Source organism: Balaenoptera acutorostrata, chromosome 9 (assembly GCF_949987535.1).
Source record: "Balaenoptera acutorostrata chromosome 9, mBalAcu1.1, whole genome shotgun sequence".
Classification (NCBI taxonomy): Eukaryota; Metazoa; Chordata; class Mammalia; order Artiodactyla; family Balaenopteridae; genus Balaenoptera; species Balaenoptera acutorostrata.
In genome coordinates this window covers 102,401,517-102,428,261 of record NC_080072.1, presented here as the reverse complement: position 1 = coordinate 102,428,261, position 26,745 = coordinate 102,401,517, and the positions used below count along the sequence as shown (strand labels likewise).

The window sequence follows — 26,745 nt, the reverse complement described above, 5'->3', positions numbered from 1 at the left end:
GCCGTCCTCCCCACTCACCCTCTGAGCTTCCCTTGCGGCTGTATCTGGGCAGCTGACTCACCACCTGTCGCTTTTTGGACAGAGCAGGGAGGATGGAGAGGAGGAGCTGGGGAATCGTGTTCTGACAGCTGGGCCACCCCAGCGGGGGCAGTGATGAATCAGCCTTGCTGCTGCCACGCCCAGCACACGAGGCTTCCCGAGCCGAGGCCAGGCATCCAGGATGCTCTGACCAAGCCTTGCTGTGTGATGGCCACAGATGGCCATCCTTTGTGCCTTCTCCCCTGCAGCACCCAGTAACGTCACAGGCTTCTCCCAGCCTCCGGGTAGAAACACATTTTTCCCAGCCCTGCCGGGATGAAGGTAACAAGAGGGGCGTGTATGCGTGTGCACGTGCGTATACGCATGTATAAGAGGAGGCATGTGAACCTACGCCTGCTACCTCAGCGGGGCAGTGCGCTGTCTCAGTGCCATAGTGGAAGAACAGGGAACAGAACACCCAAACAATGATGGCCGGACCCCACTTGCCCAGGCCCTGCTTTATTTAGAGATGAGCTCAGCTATGGTCTCAGAGGACCTCCCTGCGGTGTGATTTCCAAGTGGAATATTCAGTTTGGCGGATCGAAGACCTATATTCTGAATCTCATCATCGTCTTTCTGTGTCCAAAGACAAAGCGCTAGAGGTACAAGGAGGCAAAAACGCCATTTCCTTTGTGAGTGACTGTTTCTGTTTGACTAAGGAAACAAGAAAAAGGACCACAGCTAGGGATATGTATTTATGGAGAGTGTGGAATTTATTGGTAGATTTTTTTTTTTTCTTCTCATTTACAGTGTCTTGGATTTTGCTCTAAGAATCCCTTAGGCTTCCTCCAGTTTAGGATAAGAAGACAAGTGGAGCACTGGATTCGTTCTATTATGCTTTTAAACAACTATTATAATGAATGACATTAATTACTAGGAACAGGCAAGATTTAAATAGAAACAAATAAGGGGACTTCCCCGGTGGTCCAGTGGTAAAGAATCCGCCTTCCAATGCAGGGGACGCAGGTTCAATCCCTGGTGGGAGAACTAAGATCCCACATGCCTTCCCCGCACGCCACAACTACTGAGCTTGCACGCCTCAACAAGAGAGCCCACGTGCCACTAACTACAGAGTCCACGCACCCTGGAGCCCGTGTGCCACAACTAGAGAGAGAGAATCTGCATGCTGCAACTAGAGAAAAGCCCGAGCGGAGCGCCGCAATGAAGAGCCCACACACCGCAATGAAAAAGACCTCACATGCCTCAACGAAGATCTTGCGTGCCGCAACTAAGACCCGATGCAGCCAAAAAAAAAAAAAGGAAGAAAGAAAATTTAAAAAATAAAAAATATTTAAAAATTGACCTTATAAATCAATTCATACATACATAAATAAATAAAAACAAATACGTACACATGAAATGATGTCTAGGCAAACTTCATTTGCTATCAAGCAGCACCTAATCTAACTTTAATTTTGCTAAATAAAAAAAGAGCTTTGATATCTTATTTCAGGTGTTGAAAAGTCTAGGGTTTTGCTCTGCATAATACATTTTCCCAGCACAAGCCGCTCAAGAGTATTTGGCTTTGTGGAAGTAGTTTTGACATTAAAAAGCCCTTAACTAATTGTAACTTATCAGAAAGAAAAAGTCATTTGCCTTTTAAGCATTCCTTATTCTGCTGCAGTTGTGGAGAAAAAACAGGGCTCTAGTTCTTTCAGATTGCTTATACATGGAACAGGGGATGAGTGTTTTTGTGGAAATAAGCAAGCCTGTGTTTGAGTCCTAACCAGTCCTAACCAGCTGTGTTTCTTTGAGCAGGTCATTTTCTCTCTCTGGGCCTCCATTTCTTCATCTGAAAAATAAAGGTTTGGCTTGGATGTCATTCCCAGCTTATTGGATTTTCACAATAAAGCATAAAGATCAGGAGGTATTACTTGAAGGCAGAGGATCAGAATCCTATAGATCAAGGGTCAGCAAACTACAGCCCATGGTCAAATCCAGCCTGCTTGCCTGCTTTCATACAACCTGCCAGCTAAGAATGGTATTTACATTTTTAAATGGATGAAAAAAATCAAAAGAAAAATATTTTGTGACAGGTGAAAATGACATGAAATTCAAATTTCAGTGCCCATAAATAAACTTTTATCAGAACACAGCCACCTCATTTGTTTCCATATTGTCTGTCTGCTTTTGCACTACAAAGGCAAGGCTAAATAGTTGTCACAGAGGCGGTGTGGCTGGCAAAACCTAAAATATTTACTCTCCGGCTCTTTACAAAGTTTGCTGACGCTTACTATAGATCAGCATGGCTCCAACTTTAAGGTACATCCCAATCACCTAGGGATTTTATTAACAGTAGATTCTGATTTAGTGGGCTTGGGGTGGAGCTCAGATTCTGCATTTCTAACTAGCTCCTGGGTGGTGCTAAAGCCACTGGTCTGGGGACCACATTTTGTACGACGAGGCTGGGCTCTATTAGACAAATCTGGTTATGCCGTGTACTTGCTCAACATCCTTTGGTGCCGTTCCAGAGCCTTCATATTAACTCAGACCCTTACTACAGTGTGATTCTTGCCCATCTGTCCAGCTTCATTGGCCACAGCGCATCTCACGCACATGCCCGGAAACTCACACCACGTGTGCACACCCGTGCCCTCCGCTCCCTGATGCCCACCTTTCTCATCCTCACACCTATGCACACACTGATCTCTTTACCTCTAACGTCCTCTCCTCTCCCCATCCCTCCACCCTCAACATGTCCGATTGTCCTTCTTGCCCTTTGGCTCGAGTGGCACCTCCTTGAAAGGCGCCTTCCCAGATTCGCTGAGGCTAAGTGGTCCTTTGGTGCGGTCCCTATTTATACGTCACACTCCTCTTCGCAGCCTGAATCACAAGGCCTATGTCACTGACGTCCTTAAAGCAGAAGTCGTCTTGTTTATTCCTAGATGCCCACTGACCAAGCACAGTTCTCAGTATAGGGCAGGGGTATCATGCACATTATTTGAAATCGGACAAATGAATTGCCCAGGATCACCCAGGAAATCGAGTGAAAAGCTGGGACTGGAGCCCACACCTTCAGAATCCTGGTGTGTGTCTTCTTTTCCCTGACCTGCACCTCAGAAACGAATGGAGGAATTAGTTCCATGGCATTTCAAACAGAGGGAAATTCAGCCTGTCCTCTGAGACACTTGGAGGGTTTGGGAATAGCAGCCCCTTCTCACGGCTGCCACTTTGTGGAGAACAGAGAACTTCTGAGCCCAGGGAGCAGCTCCTGAAGACACAGCTTTTGGCCTCTGTACGGCAGGTCCCGGCAGCAGTGCTGGCAGACTCAGCACCCAGAGCAGTGAGTCAGTCGTCCTGGGACTGTCCCATGCAAAGCACTGATAAGTGGTGAGTGAGAAGGCCTGGGAAAGAGATACAGCTGTCACCACCTTCTCTCTCTCGGGCTGCGGGCATTTCCCTTTCTCATTTCTTATGGCTTCTATTTCCTTATTGGCCGCCTGGACCCAGAGGAAGATAGGTCAGACAGTCAGATGTAGGCTGAGTGCAGCCACAAGGGAAAGAGGGGTAGCAAGCACGATCCCCTGTCAGCCCAGGGTGGGGCGGGATGGAGGGGATAGTGTGTACAGGGAGCCATAAACTACCCTGAAATGTGCCCCTACCTGCCCTACCCCTCCTCCTAAAATCCCTATCATTAAATTCACAGAGGTACTCTCTCCAGAAGGTCACTGACAGTTGCAATGGACTGGATTGAATCACGTCCCCACCCCGACCCTACAAATTCATATGTTGAATCCCTAGCCTCCAGGGTGATGGTATTTGGAGATGGGGCCTTTGGGAGGGAATTAGGGTCAGATAAGGTCAGGAGGTGGAGCACAGATCCGATAGGATTAGTGTCCTTATAAGAAGAGATAACCAGAAAGCTCACTCTCTCTCTCTCCCCACAAGCACCCACCCAGCAAAGGCCACGTGAAGACATAGGGAGAAGGTGGCCCTCTGCAAGCCAGGAAGAAGGACCTCACCAGACCCTAAACCTGTTAGACCTTGATCTTGGAATTCTAGCCTCCAAACTGTAAGAAAATAACTGTGTGTAGTTTAAGGTCCCCAGTCTGTGGTACTTTCTTTTTTTTTAAATAATTAATGTTTATTGGAGTATAATTGATTTGCAATGTTGTGTTAGTTTCTGTACAGCAAAGTGAATCAGTTATACATATACATATATCCACTCTTTTTAGATTCTTTTCCCATATAGGTCATTACAAGAGTATTGAGTAGAGTTCCCTGTGCTACACAGTAGGTTCTTATTAGTTATCTATTTTATACATAGTAGTGTGTATATGTCCATCCCAGTCTCTCAATTTATCCCTCCCCCTGTGGTACTTTCTTTTTTTTTTTAATAACTGAAGTCTTTTTTTTTTTTTTTTGGCTGCGTCAGGTCTTCGTTGCTGTGCGCGGCTTTCTCTAGTTGTGGTGAGCAGGGGCTACTCTTCGTTGCGGTGCGCAGGCTTCTCATTGCGGTGGCTTCTCTTGTTGTGGAGCACGGGCTCTAGGCACGCAGGCTTCATTAGTTGTGGCACGTGGGCTCAGTACTTGTGACTCGCGGGCTCTAGAGTGCAGGCTCAGTAGTTGTGGCACACGTGCTTAGTTGCTCTGCGGCGTGTGGGGTCTTCCAGGACCAGGACTCGAATCCCTGACTCCTGCATTGGCAGGTGGATTCTTAACCACTGCGCCACCAGGGAAGTCCCTGTGGTACTTTCTTAAGGCAGCCTGAGCAGACTAAGACAGCAGCCTTCTTTCACGGGTAAATTGATCAATTTCAGTTTCCTCCAAGGACCATTTATTAAGCTCAGGAAGGCAGGGACAAGTCCAGTTTTGTTTGCCATTGTTTCCCTAGCACCCAGCACAGGGCACATGAATAATGAATGTTAATAAAGAAATGAACAAATGAACTGAGTGCCTGCTATGTACTAGGCACCGTGCAAAGTGCTGGGGAAACAGAAAAACCAGGCCGCTATCACCCCAAGGAGACATGGTCTAGTCTGGGAGGCTGAGATAAACTAACCATGATGACGTGATAAGAAAAGTGCTCCAACAGAGGTATGGGTTGGGGCACATCTAATGTGCTGGGGCAGCATACACACACGCACGCACACACGCACGTGTACACACACACGCACACACACACGCACGCACACACGCACACACGCCCGTGTACACACACACGCACACACACATATCCGGCTTTGAGATGGGAGTAGAGAGGTAGGTGGAGAAATGAGAAACAGGTAATACAATCTGAGAAAGTTTTTCCAGGGAGAGTATATTTGTAAAAAATGTATACGATTGCACCTAAGAGAAAAATGTACCCAGGAAGAAGATATCTGTTGATTTGTCGATTCATTAACGAATCTGAGCAAGATCCAGCAGTGTTGAAAATGCAGGAACTTGAGTGGTCAAAGGGTGGCGGGGAGAGAAGAGGCTAGAAAGACAGGCAGCAACAACGAGGCCATTATCACCTCCTGATTGACAGTGATACCCGGAAACACTCTAATGGGAAAGAAACAGAAGTCATTTCAATAGCGGAGGAATGCTGGACTGTTGGTATCTCGAAACTTCAAAACGAAATCTTCAAAGGGCCATTAGGTGAGGTAGAAAGGCATAAGGCTCTGAAGCCAGACTAATTCCGGGATGTTGCTGCGGTCACTTACAAGTTGGATAAAGTTTTTAATTGGTCTGTCTCACTTTTCTCTTTGTAAAATGTTAATACTACCTACAAATCCCCTCAGGATTAAGAATAGAGTAAAACAACACATAGTAGGTTCACAACAAATGTACGATCTCACCAGCTGTCTGTCTCTATCTAATTAAGAAGCTCCAAACACCCTGCAGTACAAGATGATCCTTTGAAAGCTTGGAAGAAGCATGGCTGCAGCACGATGTACCTCTTTGTTTGGTGATTATCTGCTGCTTCCGTATCTCCCCCCTTCCTAAACTCAGGGATTCAGAAGGTCAGGAATGCATCCTGTGTCTCTGGGGCTCATGGATCTACACGGTGCTTGGCTTATCAGACGGCCTTGAAACGTCAGAGAACTACATTGCACAGATGGGCAAAGCGGACGCAGACCATCTTAACCAAAGTCACAAGACAGATGGACAGTGGAGTTAGTTCTAGAACTCTGACCTCACAGTCCATTGATTTCTTGAGACCACATGGTGTCAGACCAAACAGAACAAAGGCTCTGATCTCATCCAGTGGCGTATGCATTCCTTTCCAAATCCCCACCACATGGGAACTGCCACCCGGCACGGAGCGTCCCATGTCACCATCCTCCCTCTCGGCAGCGGCACCCACACGTTCGCATGGAGAAGCAGACACAACACTCGAAACAGCTCTTAAAACACTTTCCTGCTATGTGGTCTATAAACACAGGAAACGGCAGCTGGCTGGATTGCCGGTAACATTTACTTGCCAGTCAGGGTGCTAGAGCTCTGTGTGTGAGTTTAAAGCTGTGATCCAGGAATGAAAATAAACCAGTAAAGCAGAAACTGAGGTGACCTGACTGTAGCTCTAATGAAAAGGGCCTTGGAGTAGGAAAAACTAGGGTTGGCAACCCAGCTCTGCCACTTAAATGCGTGTTAAATAACCTTCTGAGCTCCCATTTGCTCCTTTGTCAATGGTTCTGTTAATAATACTGCGTAGGTTTTCAGTGAAGAGGGACTTCGTGTTTGTAAGGAGCTGAGGCTAGTGGCTGGCACATAAAATAGGATTAAAAATGGTATCTACCATCATGCTCCTCGGTATTTATCCAAAGCAGTTGAAAACTTATGCCCACACAGAAACCTGCACACAGATGTTTACAGCAGCTTTAGTCATAATTGCCCAACTCTGGAAGCAACCAAGATGTCCTTCGTGAGATGAATGGATAAATAAACTGTGGTACATCCAGACAATGGAATATTATTCAGTGCTAAAGAGAATTGAGCTATCAAGCCATGAAGACGTGGAGGAACATTAAATACATATTACTCAGTAAAAGAAGCCATCTGAAAAGGCTATGATTCATAGCCTTATCATACAATCATACTGTATGATTCCAACCAGATGACATTTGGGAAAAGGCAAAACTATGGAGACAGTAAAAATGAGTGGTTTCCAGGGGTTGCAGGGGAGGGAGAGATGGATAGGCAGCAGGTAGAGCACAGAGGATTTTTAGGGCAGTGAAGATACTGCGTAGGATACTACGGTGATGGATACCTGCCATTACACATTTCTCCAAACCCATAAAATGTTCAACACCAAGAGTGAACCCTAAGGTAAACTATAGGCTTTGGGCAATTATGATGCGTCAGTGTAGGTTCATCAGTTTTAGCAAATGTCCCACTCCGGTGAGTGATGTTGATCACGGCGGAGGCTATGCATTGTGGGGGGCAGGGGATCTATGGGAACATCCCGCTCAATTTTACTATGAACCTAAAACTGCTCTAAACAAATAAAGTCTTTTAAGAAAATGGTATTTACCTCTAATACCTTTGAGGACCTAATAGAAATTCACTTGACAATATCCAGATCTTTGGAAGAACTAAGGACCCCCAAGTAGAGCTATCCCCTTGCTCCTGTGTGATTCCAAAGCACCATTTACATCTCTCTATTTCTGGGCATGTGGCAGAGTGCAACACACTTATTTGATCACTTCTTTGTCTTCCTTATCAGACTGGGAGCACCAAGATAGCGGAGGCCATTCCTTATTCATATTTGTTTGTTTCTTTTGACCCTGGCATGGTGCAGCCCCAATAAATGTGTGCTGAAAAATCCACAAACAACCCTATTAACAGAAAATCAGTGGAAAGAGGAGAGGCATCCCGAACCCGTGACATAGAGCTCTAAAACGATGCTTCAGTACAGTGGCAGGAGTCCAGCAGTAAGCTGAGAAAGGCTGAAGGAACATGACAGTACTTCCTCCTTTATCATAATCTTCGTCTTTTTCTTTTAAAGAAGCAAACTCCCTCTGAAGCAAAAGCAATTCCAGAGCAAAGGGGACCAAACAAGAAAATAGCCTTGGATTCTTTAGCAAAAAGTGTTGCAATATACATTCTCTCCATCATCAGAAATTGCAGTGACAACAGGAAGAGCATCAGCCTTCTGGAATTTTCTCTTGCAAAGAGTGAAAGGCTGACCTAAGGCTACTCCTCTTACTGCTGAAAACTCCAGCCTCCTAAGCCTATTAATCAGCTCAAAGCCACACTCATTCCCTTTCTCTCCAGCTTAACAGTTCTTTCTCTTCCTTCTTACAGTGGCTGTTCTGCCCCAGCGTGGTTACACTGGACATGTCTGCCATGTCCTTCACTGCATCTTGCTTGCTGCTGCTTCTCTGAGCCTCTGCCCATTCCTCCATCCCAAAATGCCCAACGTGAGTCAGGATCACACACACAGAGCCTCACCAACGGCTGGTGCACATCAGTGGGTACTACTTGCCCAGCAGGTGCCTGTCAAGGCTCACCCCTTCTGAGGCCCAGGCTCCACTCCCTCAGTTCATCACTGCACATCCCTTCGGTCCCTGTGTGTGGACAATCCATGCCCAAGCAACCCTAGTAGGACCACTCCAACAGACAATGCCTAGGAATCGGATGCTCAGGGACTCCCAGAGATTTGGCACCAAGACAATCTAAAGACAGCAGGCTTGGAGGGAAGGTCCACACACCCCTTCTGTGGGATTCCTCCAACAGCCCTTCCTCCATCTTGGCTGTTGAATACCTCAGGGAGGGCTGCCTTGCTGGCGCAGTGGATAGGAATCTGCCTGCCAATGCAGGGGACGCAGGTTTGATCCCTGGGCCGGTAGGATCCCACATGCCACGGAGCAACTAAGCCCGTGCACCACAACTGCTGAGTCTGCACTCTAGAGCCCGTGAGCCACAACTACTGAGCCCACGTGCTGCAACTACTGAAGCCCGCGTGCCTAGAGCCCGTGCTCGGCAACAAGAGAAGCCACTGAAATGAGAAGCCTGCACACCGCAACGAAGAGTAGCCCCTGCTTGCCGCAACTAGAGAAAGCCCGCGTGCAGCAACGAAGACCCAAAGCAGCCAAAAATAAATAAATAAATAAAAATATAAAAAAACAAAAACAAAAAAAAACCCTCGGGGAGTCAATGAGGTGCCTCTGGGGTCCTTCTATCTTCATGCTCATGGTTCTGGGACCGCCTAATTACACTCTTTAATAGCTTTGTGTGCATTTCACTTCTGTAAGCTTCATTTTTTTTTCATGTTTTAAATAGGAGAAGTTATCTGTTTTATTGTCAGAGCTGTGGAGAGAATCATGCATGTGAAAGCACTCACCCAAAAGCTTAAAATCCGTGGTTTCCAGGGGTTGCAGGGGAGGGAGGGATGGGTAGACAGCAGGTGGAGAACAGAGGATTTTTAGGGCAGTGAAAATACTGCGTAGGATACTACAGTGATGGATACCTGCCATTACACATTTCTCCAAACCCATAAAATGTTCAACACCAAGAGTGAACCCTAAGGTAAACTATAGGCTTTGGGCAATTATGATGCGTCAGTGTAGGTTCATCAGTTTTAGCAAATGTCCCACTCCGGTGAGTGATGTTGATCACGGCGGAGGCTGTGCATTGTGGGGGGCAGGGGATACATGGGAACATCCCGCTCAATTTTACTATGAACCTAAAACTGCTCTAAACAAATAAAGTCTTTTAAGAAAATGGTATTTACCTCTAATACCTTTGAGGACCTAATAGAAATTCACTTGACAATATCCAGATCTTTGGAAGAACTAAGGACCCCCAAGTAGAGCTATCCCCTCGCTCCTGTGTGATTCCAAAGCACCATTTACATCTCTCTATTTCTGGGCATGTGGCCCTTGGATTCCATATCCTTCCCTGCAGAGCTCAGATCCTAGGTGGGCCCAGCCTCACCCCCGCCAGGGACTTCAGATACGTTCTTGTCTCCAGCCTAGAATGCTTAAGTCCTTCTGAGGAGGCTGATAAGGAAGCTTGTTTACAATCAACCACAACCAGAGAGAGAAGACACTGCCTCGGAAGGCAGGGCATACTGGGCTCAGGTCCCTGGTTTCCCTGTTCTCCTAGTGAACTTAAATCAGCTCCCCCAGCAACACTAAGCACCCACTGAAGTCCCTAAAATAAGCATCCTCTTTTCACATGTATCAGCCCTCCGGATATTAGAGGAGAGATACCTTTCCTCCTTTGCTATCTTATCACGTTATATCAAAGTCATCTGCTTGAGTCAGACTTCCCCAAGAACTTGGGAGCTCCTTGTGGCCAGGGCTGGGTCTTCCTCAACTTTGTAGCCCCAGCACTCAGCACAAGTCCTGGGTGCCCGGCACAAAGTCATTGCTCAGTAAATTTTCGTTGAATTCATAGAACCTACTTTCTGCCCTGCCTCAGCATCTTCTTTAACCCTTCAAGTCTTCTTCAGACTAAGCATATTTAGCCCCATACTACCTGTTTCCCAGGCCAACTCAGAAAAGCAGTGGCAACAATTACATATAGAATGGAAAAATAACAAGGTCCTACTGTATAGATATAGCACAGGGAACTATACTCAATATCCTGGGATAAACTGTAATGGAAAAGAATATAGAAAAGAATGTATATATGTGTATAACTGAGTCACTTTGCTGTACAGCAGAAATTAACACAACCTGGTAAATCAACTATACTTCAATAAAAAAATAAATTAAAAAAAAAAACAAGAGAAAAGGAAAGCCATGGCTAGTTCCCCAGCCTGCAGTAGAGGGAAAGGAGAAATAAATAAGAAATTAACTGAGATTTCTCCCCTTATCCTCCACATCTTTCCGAGCCCGCTTCCTAGCAAACAGCAACCTTCTTTCTTTACTCAGCGTCCCCCAAGAGTCATTCTGTTCAAAAGCCTTCACGGATCACGCACGATACAGGCCGTCTTGCTGAAGTGGCTTTACTGGTGTCCAGCCGCTCTTCCTCTGTCCCCACTTGAGTGGCCAGCAGGGTGCGTAGCCGCAGCCCTAACGAGACAACCACACCTGCCGCCTCCCTGCCAAGGCTTGATGGATGAAGTGGCATCCAGAGATCTACAGCGCCCGAAGCAGCCAGACAGCAAAGGGGTACAGCTGTCTGTTCAGCCGTCTGGTTGTGAGCCTGTGATCTCGCATTTAGAGGGAGATAAGAACTTCAAACTCTCCCCTCAATCCTGACGCACAGAGTTGCCACAGGTCTGCGTGAGGTCTGAGGTTCCTACGAGGCTCCTCGTGATGGATCAGTTGATTTTCCAGGGCTACCTACAAGCTGACTCCCACGGGGCCCCCTGCCATCCTCCCCACGCTGCTGATGTGTCAGGGATTCTTCTCGATAAGGAGAGCAGCTCTGTGGACTTGGGAGGCCGGGCAGAAGGCAGGAGAGGTGTGGTTAGGATTTGCATCGAGGAAAAGAGCCACTCCACATTCCTCAGCCAGCCCCCTCAACTCCCTGCCCCTCCCCAGAACCTTACCCAATGGAATGAACCTAGACCCAGGTTGTAAAGATGTTCGGAGCGAACTTGGAAACACACTCTTGCCAAAGATTTAGATCGCCTTGGGACTTCCCTGGTGGTGCAGTTGTTAGGAATCCGCCTGCCATTGCCGGGGACACAGGTTCGAGCCCTGGTCCGGGAAGATCCCACATGCCGCGGAGCAACTAAGCCCATGCGCTACAACTACTGAGGCTGTGCTCTAGAGCCCGTGAGCCACAACTACTGAGCTTGCACGCCACAACTACTGAAGTCCACGCACCTACAGCTTGTGCTCCGCAACAAGAGAAGCCACTGCAATGAGAAGCCCGTGCACCACAACGAAGCGTAGCCCCCGCTCATTGCAACTAGAGAAAGCCCGCACGCAGCAATGAAGACCCAATGCAGCCAAAAATAAATAAATAAAAATTAATTAATTAATTAAAAAAAAAAGATTTAGACCGCCTTATTGACTTATACCCGGAGTCTCCTCATGTGTCCCACACAACACTGTGATTCCAGAGCTGCTGATCTTAACCACCGTCACTACCATTTACTGTGCACTCTTTTCTATGTATTATCTCATTTAATCATTATAACAGTCCCTTGAGGCAGATCTCATTATCCTCATTTAACAGATGAGAAAACTGAGGCTTAGAGGGGTTCAGTAACTTGCTCCAAGTGCAGTAGGAATTTGAACACATGTTGCTTTGACCACTGTGTATTCTATCCGAGGACCCCTCATCGGGGCCACAGGAATAGGAGCTTCCTGTTTCTACTGTGGAGGCTCAATGTGCAGCAGCTGGTGGAGGCTGGGAGAGGTGGTTGGCAGGGAGTCTACTAACTCCTGAGAACAATCCTGTCTTCTCGTAGTTTGGAGCCGAGATGAGTAGTATATACACACACACACACACACACACAAACACACATACACGCTTTCAGAAAGTACGATAACATCATTGCAACTCCAGATCACACCTCTACACAGCCAACCACATTGCTGTTACTTGGGGCCCAATAACAGACCAAACCAACGGGCAAGGCAGGCGGCCCTTGTGACCCCAGTTCTGTGTAATCTAGGGACATCACATTGTTTCTTTGGACCTCAAGTTTCCTTCTGCAATTCATCAAACTTTACTAAACACCAGCTACGTGCCAATACTGTGGGTGCTGGTTAAGAACTCACACTGAGTCAGGCTGCCTGGAGCCTTCATCTTTGGTTCTACCACTTACTGGTTGTGTGATCTTGGGCAACTTAAAAAAAAAAATCTCTGTGCCTCAGTTTTCTCATCTGTAAAACTGGGATCATAATATTTCCCATCTCATAGGGCTGTTACGAGGAATAAACAAAATAATCCACAGGTAATGTGTTTAAAATGTTGTCTGCACACAGTAGGCACTCAGCAAAAGTTAGCTATGGATATTTGGTGCTTGGGTTGGGAATGGTGAAGGTGATGAGACAACAAATGAGGAACAATCAGAAATGCAGATGAGAAGAACCTAGTAGACCTCTATTCTGTGAGAAATATCGTGAACTAAGGAGACAGGCCAAGTGCTTACACATGCACATGCCACGGTAGACAGAAGAATGGCCCCCCAAGATGCCCATGTCCTAATCCCCAGAACCTATGAATCTGTGACCTTACATGGCAAAAAGGACTTCAGAGATGTGATTAAGCCAAGGATCTTGAGTGGGAGAGTTGTAGTCATAAGGGTCTTGGTAAGGGAAAGAGGGAGGGAAGAGAAGCAGACGGATGGGAGATGTGATGACAGAAGCAGGAGTTGGAGTGATGCATTTTGAAGATGGAGGAAGGGGCCTCCAGCCAAGGAATGCGGGAGGATTCGGGAAGCTAGAGACGTCAGGGAACAGGTTCTCTCCTAGAGCCTCCAGAAAGAACCCATCTCTACGGACATCTTGATTTTAGCCCATACTGCCCATTTTGGACTTCTGATCTCCAAACTTCCAGAGAATAAATTTGTGTTGTTTTAAGCCACTGAACTTGTTAAAGCAGCAACGGGAAACTACTATGCATGCTTCTGGTCACATGTGCTGTATTTCACAAAAGCCACTTTCTGACTCCTTATGACTCATGTTCCTACTTCCCAAAAAAGGTGAAGTGAAAACTTAAGCTTCCAGAAGGAAGCATTCACTTTGACGGAACAGGCCTCTCCAAGGGCTCCTCGTGTTCCCCACTGTGACAGAATTAGCTTCTCTGGAAGAAAGGAGCTTGGTTAGGGAAGATTACAACAACCTGCCAAAAGTCACACAAAACCAATAGGTCACAGACTTTCTGGAAAAGCCTCAAAGTACGAGAACCCAATCATTGATAACAAATAGTAGTATCACTTTACACGTGCCTGACTTTTTGTGGGTTTTATTACTTTTATATACATTGCCTTATTTTTTTTTTATTTTTTCTAATTTTTTGCAATATAGACCCTGAGATGTATTACAGCAAACTCCATTGTATTATTTATTTATTTTTTTTTAATTTTTGGCTGTGTTGGGTCTTCGTTTCTGTGCGAGGGCTTTCTCTAGTTGCGGCAAGCGGGGGCCACTCTTCATCACAGTGCACGGGCCTCTCACTATCGTGGCCTCTCTTGTTGCGGAGCACAGGCTCCAGACGCGCAGGCTCAGTAGTTGTGGCTCACGGGCCTAGTTGCTCCGCGGGATGTGGGATCTTCCCAGACCAGGGCTTGAACCCGTGTCCCCTGCATTAGCAGGCAGATTCTCAACCACTGCGCCACCAGGGAAGCCCTACATTGCCTTATTTTGATTCATCCAACCCATAAAAATAACCTGTTCAAAAACTACACCCTCAGAAAGTGACAGATCCAGAATTTGAACCAGGTCTTTTGTCTCTAAAACCAATTTTCTTTCCCCCAAAGAAGAATACCCCTCATGGGTGGGTCACTGAGACAACTATGGACCCCCTCCAACAACTACTCTACTCCTGGTGTGATACTTCCTCACCACCACCACCCCCCCCACCCTACTTCTCAGAAGTAACCATTCCAACTGGCCTATCCACAAATTACCTTCATCTTCTTTGGGTTGCAATGCAAACAATGGCAGGCAGAAGGAGGGGAGCAAAAAGGAAAGAAAAAAACCAAGACAATATAAGAAAGGGCTAATCCAGACAACAGACCAGTCCATTCTTCCAGAAAACAGAGCCGAAACTTTGTTAGAAATCTATTTCTTGGAGGCGGAGCCTGGACTCAGGGAAGGAGTCTGATACAGAAAAAGGGAATGTGGTTGGGACTGAGATTCAGGGGGCCTCAAACTCTGCTTCTGTCCCAGACTAGTTGTTGGTCTTGAAAAAGTCACTTCACTTGCTCATCTCACTTGACATTCTGTAAAAAGTGGGAGTTGGACTAGATAAGCTCTACTAGCAATTTCAACTAAGACACTTCTGAGATTCTACCTCTGCAGGTTTTTTCCAAGTAGGAATACTCTGTTTCAGAAGAGATACTTGAGTCATTCTCAACCTAGGGCAGGAACTTTTTTTTAGCTTCTTTACTCTGAAGCAAAACGTATCTGCTGTCACACATGACTCTCAAGGCAGGAACAAGTGATTGCTATTATGCAACTAAATACTAGGAACTGCCTAGGTTATGAATAATGACTAACATTTCTTGAGCACCTGTGTGTATCTACATCTTTCACAAAGGACATTGTTCTTCTTCACATCCTTTGGCAACTCATGAACTGTCACTCACCAAATCACCTAAATTTAAAACTATATATTCTGTGTTTGCATTTCAAGGTCTACCAACTCTTAGAAATTCGATTCCCACAAACATACAACCTACCATGTAAAATACAACTTCCCTTTTTGGGGGGTAAGTCTACTTTCTCCAACCTTGATTCAGGTACCCCCCCCCCCATGCTCCATTCAAGGTCTTCTGCTTGTTTCCTCCTCCATCTTCTTTCCTCTATCATTTCCTTCCAAATCACCCATCATCCATTCAGATTCCACACCTGCCCACTTGTCTCCAGGTTGTTGGCGAGTACAGACAGACCCAAGTGTGCAGAACAACTTGCAAGGACTTGGAAGACTGGAGAAAACCTTCCCTCAGGGACACAGAGGATGGTCCAGCCCCTGACCACCAGTCACCTCCTGAATCTCGATGTCTTATAGACAGAGCATAGATCCCCGACATTCCTTGAGATGAGCTATTCCTGATGGAGGTGGTGGTAGTGGCAGGGGCTTACCAGAGAGAGGAAATGATAGGAAATGAGCTTAGCACATGGCACGTTGAGATCTCAGCTTCCTGAGATATAAAAGAGGAGGAACTGAGACGGTTTCTCAATGCTTTTTATCCACAGCACTTAATGCATTTACTGGCACACAGCAAGAATGGGGAAAGATTTGTTGAATAAAAAAATGAATGAAGGGTCACACCAGCAAGGATAATCAGGTGACCTCAGCCTGGTTTCCAATGAGAACAAGTTCAGATGTGATATGGATGGGGCTGGGGGTTGGTAGTGAGGTAAGGATGGAAGGGGGTAGGTAAAATCTCCAAGTGGAACTTAGCACTGGGGGAATTCTAAAGAGCAGATGTTTCTTACATCAGATTCCTGATCGTCTGTGTATTCAGTCAGATCTGTCAACAGTCTCAGTTTCAGAGAGCAGATTCCAGCTCTCTGTGGAAAGAGCTGGCAAGGAGCTAGGCAGGATCTCAGGGTCCTGGTCCTCTGGAGTCTGGGGAAGCTGAAGGGAACTACCAGAAACCCTAAAGAGAAGCTTTGGAATCATCCTCTGAGAACATCTCATTCACAACCAACTGCAGTCACATCCAACGATTTTACTCACTTTGGAAACGCAAAGGGAAAGAAACATTTTGTTGACCCGCATCTTTGATGTGAAATTCTCTTCTTCCCCGTCTTCTTCTAGGACATCTCTCATTTTGTTTTTTCCTGTCTCTCAAACCATTTCCCTTAGCCTCCTTCACCTGTTCTTTTTCCTCTACCCACCAGCTGGTCCCCCAGAATTCTATCCTTGGGAGTTGGCTCCTTTCCTTTTCTTTACACTCTGCCTGGTTTGTTACACCTACTCCCAAGCCTTCTATTACCATAAATACCCAAATTGATATTTCTAGTCCTAACCACTCTGAGTTCCAGATCCCCATTTCCAACTGCATCTGTACCTTTGTGTCTATAGCACCTAAAACATGTCTCAAACCAGATGTGTTGCCTCATCCTCTAAATCACCCTATCTTCTGTATGTTCTATCTCAGTTCATAATGTCTCCACCATTCTAGTTTCCCAAGCTGGAAATCCTGAGCTACCTTTATGCTCCCCTAGTCTTCACACCCCACAGATTATAAATCCTGTCAATTCAATTTCAAAAACCTCTCTAGTATCTGGCTCTAGGGTATTTTAATCCAAGTCCTATTTATCTTTCACCTGGACTATTACAACCACCTTCTAACTGGCTTCCACGCCTAGTTTTTCTCTGCTCCATTCCCCTTTATACTGACTTCTCTGCCTTATAATGTTATTTCCCATAACCTCTAGGAAACAGTCTGGCCCTAATTTCTCCACTCTCATCTCTCACTACTCCTTTTCTGTCTCCTTCCCACCAGTCTCCAGCCCCCATGTGCCTTATGCTCTGAATTTCATGCTGTTCTCTCTGACTTAGAATGCTCTTCCCTCTTCTATACCTGGAGAATCTTTATTCATTCTTTAAGTTCTGCCTTAATTGTCACCTCCTCTGCTTTCCTCAAACTTCTCAAGTTACAGTAATTGTTTTCTCGGTGGTCCCACAGAGTTTTTCTTCAAACCTGTACTATGGCACTAATTGTATTATTAAATCATGTTTATGGTTTATATGCCTTTCTCTCTTGAGGAAGGCTGAGCTCCTGGAGAAGAAAGACAATTTTCTTTGCATCCCTAACACGTTCCTGGCATATAGTAGGCAACTCAGTAAATGCCCACTGGAAGAATGAATAAAATAATGTCAGATCTAAAGTTAGGCCCAACTGTTTCCTTTGGTAGACAAAATTTTTCCTTTTCTTTCTAAGCTAGATAGTATCAAGTTACTCATTTAGTTGGGGGGAGGGGTGGTGGTGAGATGATTCAAGAAACCCAAATTGAAATTAAAATTTGCCTCCATCTTCATTTGCAGTGTGATATTAAATCATTTGAACTGTCTACTGATCTCCCTACCTCTCAAACTGTAGAAGAGTACCGCTCCCTTCTTATTTGCCCTTTAAATTTACTTCAGGGCCCCTCTGTCTGGTTATATCACCTCCTCCTCTTCTCTCTTAGATCTTGCATCTATCTCTTGCATCACACTTAATCATAACATGACATTTAATCATAACTTTCTATCTTCCACGCTAGATTGTCAGTCCCCTGAGGGCAAGGATTACATCTAATTGTAAGGATTACATCAATTGTACTCCCAACTCCTCTTATAATAGGTCATAATAGCTGCCCATAAGTACGCCGGGAAATGTCTGTATTTTTTTCTTAAAAAATGGCATTACCCAGGGAACTTTTCATGGAGATAAAACATATACAATTTTTTTTTGTCTTGTTTCTCAAAGATTTCAATTGTCAAGATACGTTATAAGAGGTCCCAAAGAGATAGATAACTGTGCAGAATTGGCTGAAGACCTTGGACAAAGCACTTCATAGGTGATGGAGGGAAGATCCTCTCTGCCTTGCTTACTTCACTAAGTGAAGCTTCATAAGGCTTGAGGGAGAAGAGATGGAAGAGAGAGGATAATAGAGAAAGGGAGGGGGGAGGGGAAGGAGAAGAAAGCAAAGGGAAGGGAGGCCAGTTGTACTGTGGTTGAACTAGTTCTCCAGGGCGGGTAAAATCTGATTCGGCAAAAAGAGGAGAAAGGAAAGGCATGCAGGCAATTCAAGGACAGGTTGATAAAGAAAGGAGACAGCAGATGCTGCAGGTTCAGAAATCCAGCAACCCTGTGTGGTTCTACATGTGGTTGTCTGTGTTTAAAGAGACTGTACACAAAAGCAGCCATTCAAGGCAGGTTTCTTTCCTTCTCTCTCCCTGCTTCCTGCCCAAGATAAGAGAATAAACAGAGAGCCAATGCGCACAGTAAATATTTCTGAATGGGGCACTGTCAACACGGAAGTAGGATTCTAAACAATCCTGCTACCTGATTCATAGAGAAGGTTTATCCAGCAAAACCTGAAAAGAAATCTGAAACATCTGGCCGCCCCTGGCCATCTGTGCTGTCAGCTTCCTCTTGGCATGCTCCGGACTGCTGTGAGCTGCGATGGTGGTGTTTCTCCCAGCTTCCCACTGCGTGTGGCAATAGCTGGTCCTGGTGGAGTTCACCGCCACCGTTGGTTAATGTACAGGAATGTTTATTCTTCCACTGGGGCAACTGAACACAATGGGAATTGTTACACAAACAGCTGGTGATTCTGTAGAAGGGGAGATGTCCCTTTAATTAAAAAGGTGCCAAGGAGCAACTTCTTTCCCCCAGGGGCTGGGCTCAGGGCACTAACTTCCTCTCTCATTTAACCAGCATTGTGGTTGTATTTTGCAACACAGCACATTATATCAATTTGAAAATTATACTAACGTATACTAGTTAGACGACTCCCCACCGTTGTAATTGCCCCGTATTTTTCTTCCTTTCCGTTCATTTATTCTTTAGAATATCAATAGTCCTGAAGAGTTTTTTTTAAAGGGAGAAGAATTTGACCACATAGCACTGGGGAAAATAAAACAAAACAAAAAAAACCCAGAGAAGCCAAACACTTCGGAACAGAAAAGCACACACGAGGCAGTGAAAACATCCTGGCGTTGAACAAAAACGTTGTCCATGTTACCCCCGAGTCACCAGAACTGGGATCGGAAAGGTGGTTGACCTCAACCCCTTTTACAGGTGGGAACACTGAGGCCCAGGGAAGGAAAAGGATGTATATGAGTCCAAACAGCCAACAAGTGAGAGCAGAGTGAAAGCCCAAGGCGGGGCTCTGAAAGAAAGGTACACGGAGTTTGCTTTCATTGTGAATCATTATCCCTGGGCCACCTGCGGGGTGAGGGCCAAACCCAGAGCCTGTCAACTATCTGTAGAGAATTATTCACCTAGGCCGAGAAAAGGCACACCGGCTCCTCAGAGAGTCACTGTGGAGGATTTGCGGCCAGCTAGAGCCAGTGGCTGACTTCAGAGTGCCAGGTGGCAGAACTTGACATTCATCTATTCCTGCACAGAATTTAATAGGGTGCTGTGCACACAGTAGAAGCTCAGACAATTTCTGGATGTTCATCTGAGGCACTTCACCATAAGCCTCATCCTCTTAAGCAGCAGGTGGCAAAAAGAACATGACAGCAAAGTAACCAGCAAAACGGGATGTTAGCGAGAGGACCAACAAGGACGGACGTCACCTACATAGCCTGAGCTCTTGACAGAAGGTCCAGAGGACGCAGGCTGCTGCTACATCTATCCCTCCATCTTCCAGGGAAGAGAAAACTCAGAGATTCTCCCATAAGTCTCCGGGAAAACCCCCAGTGGCACCTGGAGAACTTCCCAATGAAGAAGACAAGGGCTTTCAGCCCTGAGGGGTCCGCAGCCATCTCATTCTCCCAACAGCAACTCTGTCTTGCCTGGGACCCTGCCCGTCACACGCAGGAGCCATTCTTCAGTGCGCTTTATTTTTTTCTCTCCAGGGCTGGAGTCTGATTCCATTTGAGATGAATCAGAAGACAACCATATGGCACTCCTTCAAATCTCCAGCCTGGCCATTTATTATAGTCAGCAGTTTGGGTGGCCCTGCTCTGCTCCGGGCCCGCTTCCACTCGGCCGGCAACCCCGGGGCAGTTTGCGGGGAGAAGATGCTGAGGAAGGAGGCTATCAGCCTCTACTCCACGGCCACAGCTCAGTGAGGAGCAGAGATAGAGAAGTGGGGGACAACCGGGAACCCGGAGACAAAGGGAGTCGTGTGGAATGAAATCACCGCTGGAGAAGCAGTCACGCCTCCCTCCTCACTGAGGGATTACAGGCGTTCCCCAACTGTTTTCTGCACCCTTAACCCTCACAAGGATCCACGGAGCTACATACTATTATTGTTGTGGACGAAGAATGTCACCTGCCATTTCAGTAAACAAAGGATGCTGCAGCCATCAAGCCAGCAGCCACTGCAGCCGTCCCCAGCTGTGCACCCTGAGGGGACTCAGGATGGAGAAAAGCAGGATCCTGGCCCCAGATAGCTGAGGTGCCTTTCAAAGGAATGATTTCAGTGAGTCCAGACTCTTGGCATTTTCCCATACATAGAAAAGTGCTAAACCCACTAACTTAAGATGTCTGGTTTTCTTTAATTAATAGTCATCTTTTGTTGTTCTGACCACCTGGTTTTTACTGCAGAACTCCTATATACCCTGGGTCCTCCCCCACCTCTTGAGAGCCGTCCCCCAGAGCCATCTGAGAGGCTGCCTCTCGGCCTTGAGTCCTCAGCAAGTCCCCCGAACAAAACATAATCCTCAACTTCTAGGTTGGGCATTTTTTTCAGTCAACATTATCAACAGTGTACAGACAGGTGAACTGAGGCTCAGGGCGTTCGGCAACGTGCCCAAGGTCACCATCTGGGAAGAGGCAGAGCTGGGATTCAAACCCAGGCTGTGCCGACGACAGCTGCCACGGTGAGACGTCTGTGTATCAGGCAGAGGGTATTGGGTCTCTCCAGTTCCTGCCTGCCCTAGAAGAGGGACACACCCTCACACACATCCACACCAGATGCCCTCCAGGACGAGGGTGGCGCTGAGCTCCGCCTCCGCTGTCAGCAGGAGCAGAGCTGGTGGGAGACCCAGGGTTCCCTGGGTTTGTTGCCTCTCTGAAAAGCAAAGCCCTTAGCTCGGAGCATTCTCGTCCACTCAGTGAAAAGCAGTTAGAGTTTGAGGCCCCCAAGGGCGGGGTGGTGACAAAAACCACAGGATAGAGTCATGAGGCAGGATGCTCTTCACTCTTTGGGGCGCTTAATTTGAACCTGTTTTCTCATGAAATTATCAATGTCTGAAACTTAACAGTGATCAGGTACATGAATCCGCTTTGTCATCTCTAAAGTGGTCTAAAAACCTAAGGTAGTATTAGGGCATAACAGGAAATTTTCACAGACGCTGTGTGCAAAGGGTTATAATTACCTTATTAGCCCATCCAAATACATCGAGGTCTACTCAGCAATAAAAGGAGACAAACTACTGTTACATGCGACGTGGATGAGTCTCAGAAATATCAGGAAAGAAGCCAGGCAGGCACAGGAGTAGGCATTGTATGATTCTGCTCGTATGCAAATCGAGAAAATGTGAACTAATCTCTGGTCCACTTGTATGCAAATCGAGAAAATGTGAGCTAATCTCTGGTGACACAAAGTGGGTCGGTGGTTGCCCAGCGATAGGGGTGGAGAAGGAATTGACTGCAAGGGGGCACAAGGAAACTTACAGCAGCAAAGGACATGTGCTGTCTTGCAGAGGTGATGCCACAGGTATATTTATTTGTCAAAACTGATCAATCTTTAAATAGGTTTAGCTTATTGTACATAAATTATACCTCAGTAAAGTGAAAAATGAATGTATGCCAAGGTCTTTCCTTTGGAGCCAGGTCCTCTGGGCAGCCTGGAAAGTTCACTGGACTTGCAGTTCTAGCCCAACGCTGTCATGGCAACATGGCCTCACACAGGGCATGTCCCTGAAGTCCTCCGAGACTTAAGTCTCCTAATCTTTAAAACGAGGCTTTTCTCAGGGCTTCCCAGGACTTTTTCACGTCCAGTGGTTAAGAATCCACCTCCAATGCAGGGGACATGGGTTGGATCCCTGGTTGGGGAACTAAGATCCCACATGCCGCAGGGGAACTAAGATCCCACATGCTGCAGAGCAACTAAGCCCACATGCCACAAGTACTGAGCTCGCGCACCTCAACTACAGAGCCCGCGTGCCGCAACTAAGACCCGACACAGCCAAAAATAAATTAAATAAATAAATGTTTTTAAAATAAATAAATAAAGCGAGGCTTTTCTCAAGATCAAGAGGGATATTTAGGGCACGTGAGAGCAACTTTTCACCCACAAAATAACACACCCGTGTAAGGGGGGGAGTGCTGTGTGGGTGAACGGCCATGACGGGTGGAGTAGAGACTTGCTTGCTGCATCCACCTCTAAGATCCCTTCACTCCACGTGGGCTTCGGTTGGTCTCCTCTTTCTGCCCAAGACCCCTGGGAAAGCAGGCGCAGCACCCACCCAGAATCAGCCACGATTCAGAGATGCTGAGCTGACCAGGTACTTTCAGGGGATCCAATGTCCACCAGCAGGTAAGCTGGAGAAGGCCAGAGAAACTGGAGGCTTGAATTCACAGGCTCTGCAAGATGCCTCTCAATTCCTTGTGTTGCCAGCTCGGAGCTGCTTTTATCTCCGGGCAGTGATGCATAGCTAACGCTGACTGTCCAAAGCAAAGTCAAAGGCACTTGGTCCAGCTCCTTCCTTCCGCCACGTCCTGCTCTTCAGCTGGGCGTTGTTCAAATATCAGCAACCGAACAGCACATGCAAATCCTCGCTGGAGATTTACCACCACGATCTCACCTCCTTCCTTTTCTTTTCATCCAACACCATAATACCATAATCCTACCTACCTTGGGCCCAGATTATATTTTTAACTGAGTTCTAAGTCCCTTCCTGCCCCTCAGCTCATTCGGTCTTCACAAAGCCTCGTGAGTTACACAGCACAGAAGCTGAACAGGATATTGAGGAAAGGGGTTCAATAGAAGACCTAAATGCTTCAAGTGTCGGTCAGAAGCTGGGCTAGGACTCAGGGCATCAGACCCCAGCCAGAGGGTCCTTTTGTAAAATTCGACTTCTCAATCATTAGAGAACATTCGAGAGCCATGTGCTGTAGACAAAGTATTAGCCACAGGCAGTCTCGAACGAATGGAACCAAAACAAAAGGCCAGAGTTGTGTCGGTGGGGCCTCCTCAAATTCAGTTGCTGGGTGTGTGCTCCCAGAGTTCCAGTGGCAGAGAAGCCTCCGCTGCCCCCCAAAACCACAGAGGCAAGTAAGAAAGCAAGTAGGGAACACAAAGCAACACGCCAAGGGGGTAAGGTTGGGGGGGATAAATTGGGAGACTGGGATTGACATATACACACTACTATATATAAACCGCGTAACTAACAGAGGCCTGCTGTGTGGCACAGGGAACTCTACTCCGCGCTCTGTGACGGCCGATGTGGGAGGGGAATCTGCAAGGGGGGGTGGACATATCAATATGTGTATTATGGCTGATTCACTTTGCTGTACACCTCAGGCTGGCACAACGTTGTAAATCAACTATACTCCAATAAAAATTAAAAAAAAAAAAGATACAAAAGACAAAAAAAAAAAAAATAGCAACACTACGTCAGAGTTCACCATGCCTTCTTGGGTGATCCGTTCAGACCCTTCCTGGCCCCAGGCCTTTCCCAGCACACACACTCTTCCTTTTCCTTCCAACCAACCTCACTCCAGTCTTGACAAAGCTGGGCCTTTATTTTTACAACTTTGGGGAAAAGGAAGAGCTAAGGGCATAGAAAGAAAAAGGAAGGGTTAGGACATTTTGGCCCCCTGAAAGCTTCCTTCCTGAGGCCTCCCTAACACCTCCTTGCCTTGTGCTTGCGTGTGTGCGTGCGCGTGCACGCGCACACACACACGATATAAACGGCCACTTCTCAAACCTTCTCCATATGGCTGCTGTTCTTCTACAGCAGCGTCTAAGTTGGACCAAAGGTCATAGGGTAGGATGGAAAAAACCTAGCACGGCTCCAGGAGCATAATGAGCTAGAGGGACATACCCGACTCCTCTCGGTAGCTGTCAAGCACTTAATAAGCATGCACTGATTAATCCTATTCCCCTCAGAGGAAGCCAGCCAGGCCCTGAGGGCTTGAGTGACTTATCCAAGACCAGAGCACAGCACAGGCTGCATGGGACCTGGGCCTTGCTGGCATCGGAGCTCTCTACGGTCCACCCAGAGCCCAGCGGAAGGGCCCTTCTTGCTGCTGCACAAGATCAGACGCAGTTACACCCAGAGGGGAAACCAGAGCTGCCAGGCCTGGTTACCACCATTCCCTCCAAAGGGCTGTGTTCCAGACCTCGGTCTCATTCCTTCTTGAAGCATCACAGCCTGGTCTTCCTGAATCCAGGAAACCATCACTGCTCTCTCCCACTTTCCATTTCATCACACTCCTTCCTCCAGGCTTAAAGCCTAAGAAAGAGGCTTCTCAGGAGCGGAGCCCGGTGTCCTTGCTCTCTTTCTTCACAACTCTCCAAAATGAAGTTAAAAGTCTGTTCTCTGCACAGATGTAGAGCACAAACGTATGGACACCAAGGAGGGAAAGTGGTGGGGGGGGGGGGTGGTGGTGGGATGAATTGGGAGATTGGGATTGACATGTATACACTAATATGTATAAAATAGATAACTAATAAGAACCTGATGTATAAAAATATATATAAAATAAAATTCAAAAAAAAAAAGTCTGCTCTCTGGAATCTCAGATGGCCCTGGGGAGAAGTCCCTCTTCTTACTGACCTGATTAAGTTATTAAGAGGAAGGCTGACCACATCAGCCTCTCTGGGCTGAAGAAGAGATGCCAGCCCAGGTAGGGAGTAGACTAGATCAGGTGACCGCCAAGGGGCCTGACGCTCCAAGACAGAGAATTTGAGGAAGACAGAACAGCAAGCCTACCCCCCTTCCCAGGACGTTTCATCATGACCCACTCTGTCACCTTTCCAGTAAAGAGAGGCAGTGCTAGTGATAATAGTAGCTGTGATAGGCTGAAAAGGGGCTCCTCCCAAAATATTCATGCCCTAATTCCTGGAACCTGTGAACATTACCTTATGGCTAGAAAAAGGGTTTTGTGAATGAGATTAAGTTAAGGATCTTGAGATGGGGAGGTTATCCTGAATTATCTGGGGAGGCCCTAAATGCAATCACAGTGTCTTCATAGGAAAGAGGCAGAGGGAGATTTGACACAGAAAGAAAAGAAGATAAGGCAACCACAGAAGCAGAGACTGGGAGGATGCTGCCACAAGCCAAAGAATGCCAGCAGACACCAGGAGCTGGAAGAGGCAAGGAATAGATTCTCTCTTAGAACCTCCGGAGGGGGCAGAGCCCTGCCAGCACCTTGATTTCAGCCCAGTGATGCTGATTTAGGGCTTCTGGCCTTCAGAACTGTGAGAGAATAAATTTCTGTATTTTTAAACCACCCGGAATGGGGTAATTTGTTACAACAGAAACTAACAGTAGCTAACACTTAAAGATCACCCACTGTGTGCCAGGCACTGCTCTAGGTGTTTTACCCACATTAACTCATTACATCCTGGTACTGGATGTGAGGCCTGAGCTGAGCCGACACATGCCTGAGTTTGAATCCCAGGTTCACTGCTCACTGTTGTGACCCTGAGCAAGTTATGCAACCTCTCTAAACCTCTGTTCCCCAGTTCATAAAATGGGCTTATAATTACCTTTCTCACTGGGCTGCTGGGAGGATAAAATGGATAATAAATGTGAAGTGCTTAGAACAGTACATAGTAAGTACTCACTAAATGCTAGTTATTATGAGATCTCAGGGATTGAACAAGCCAAAACTAAACCATCATCTTAATGTATCAGGACGTAGACAAGGCCTCTTGGACCCAGTGCAGGAAAGAAGATGTCCTGTTAAAGCCACCTCGAAGAGCAAACACCACAGTCTGAAGAATTCAGTTAAGTATTTCTTCCCTTAATTAAGCAATTTAGGTCCTTAACGCTGGCCTCATTTCAGAAAAGGCAAATGCCCGGGGCTGTGCTAATTCTGCAGCCTTGCTCCACAGACTTCTGGCCCCTACCTGCCCCTTCTTAAGGACACCTATGCACACCCATCACACGAAGGACCTGACTTGCAGCTTCCACACCTGGCACACCCCTGCAGAGCCCACCACATCTCCCTGTAACTCTGGCGTCAGCAACTGGAAGTTAGTAGGAGGCAGAAATGTCAGTCCATTTTATGGCCTTCCGAGGCCACTCTGACCTGTCCCAGCAGGCTGGGTGGAATGATAAAATCAGGGATCAGCTTTGATCAAGAGATTACAGCCAAGTTAATAGTAAAGAATAAAGGTTTGCCCAGAGGCCAAGTAAGGGAGACCTAGCGTTATCACCTGAAACACGGGAGAAGAAAACAAACTTTCGTCAAGTTGGTCCTTTCTGATAAAGTTTGCCCAACTCCCTGTTCAGGTGATGTCATTCAAAGAAGCAGCA

General features: G+C 46.7%; 1 protein-coding gene across 2 annotated transcripts in view; it reads right to left on the bottom strand.

The window, feature by feature from the left end:
- Positions 1 to 26,745, bottom strand: part of UBASH3B (ubiquitin associated and SH3 domain containing B) — a 140,937-nt gene that overhangs the window by 112,665 nt on the left and 1,527 nt on the right. The window lies entirely within an intron of this gene.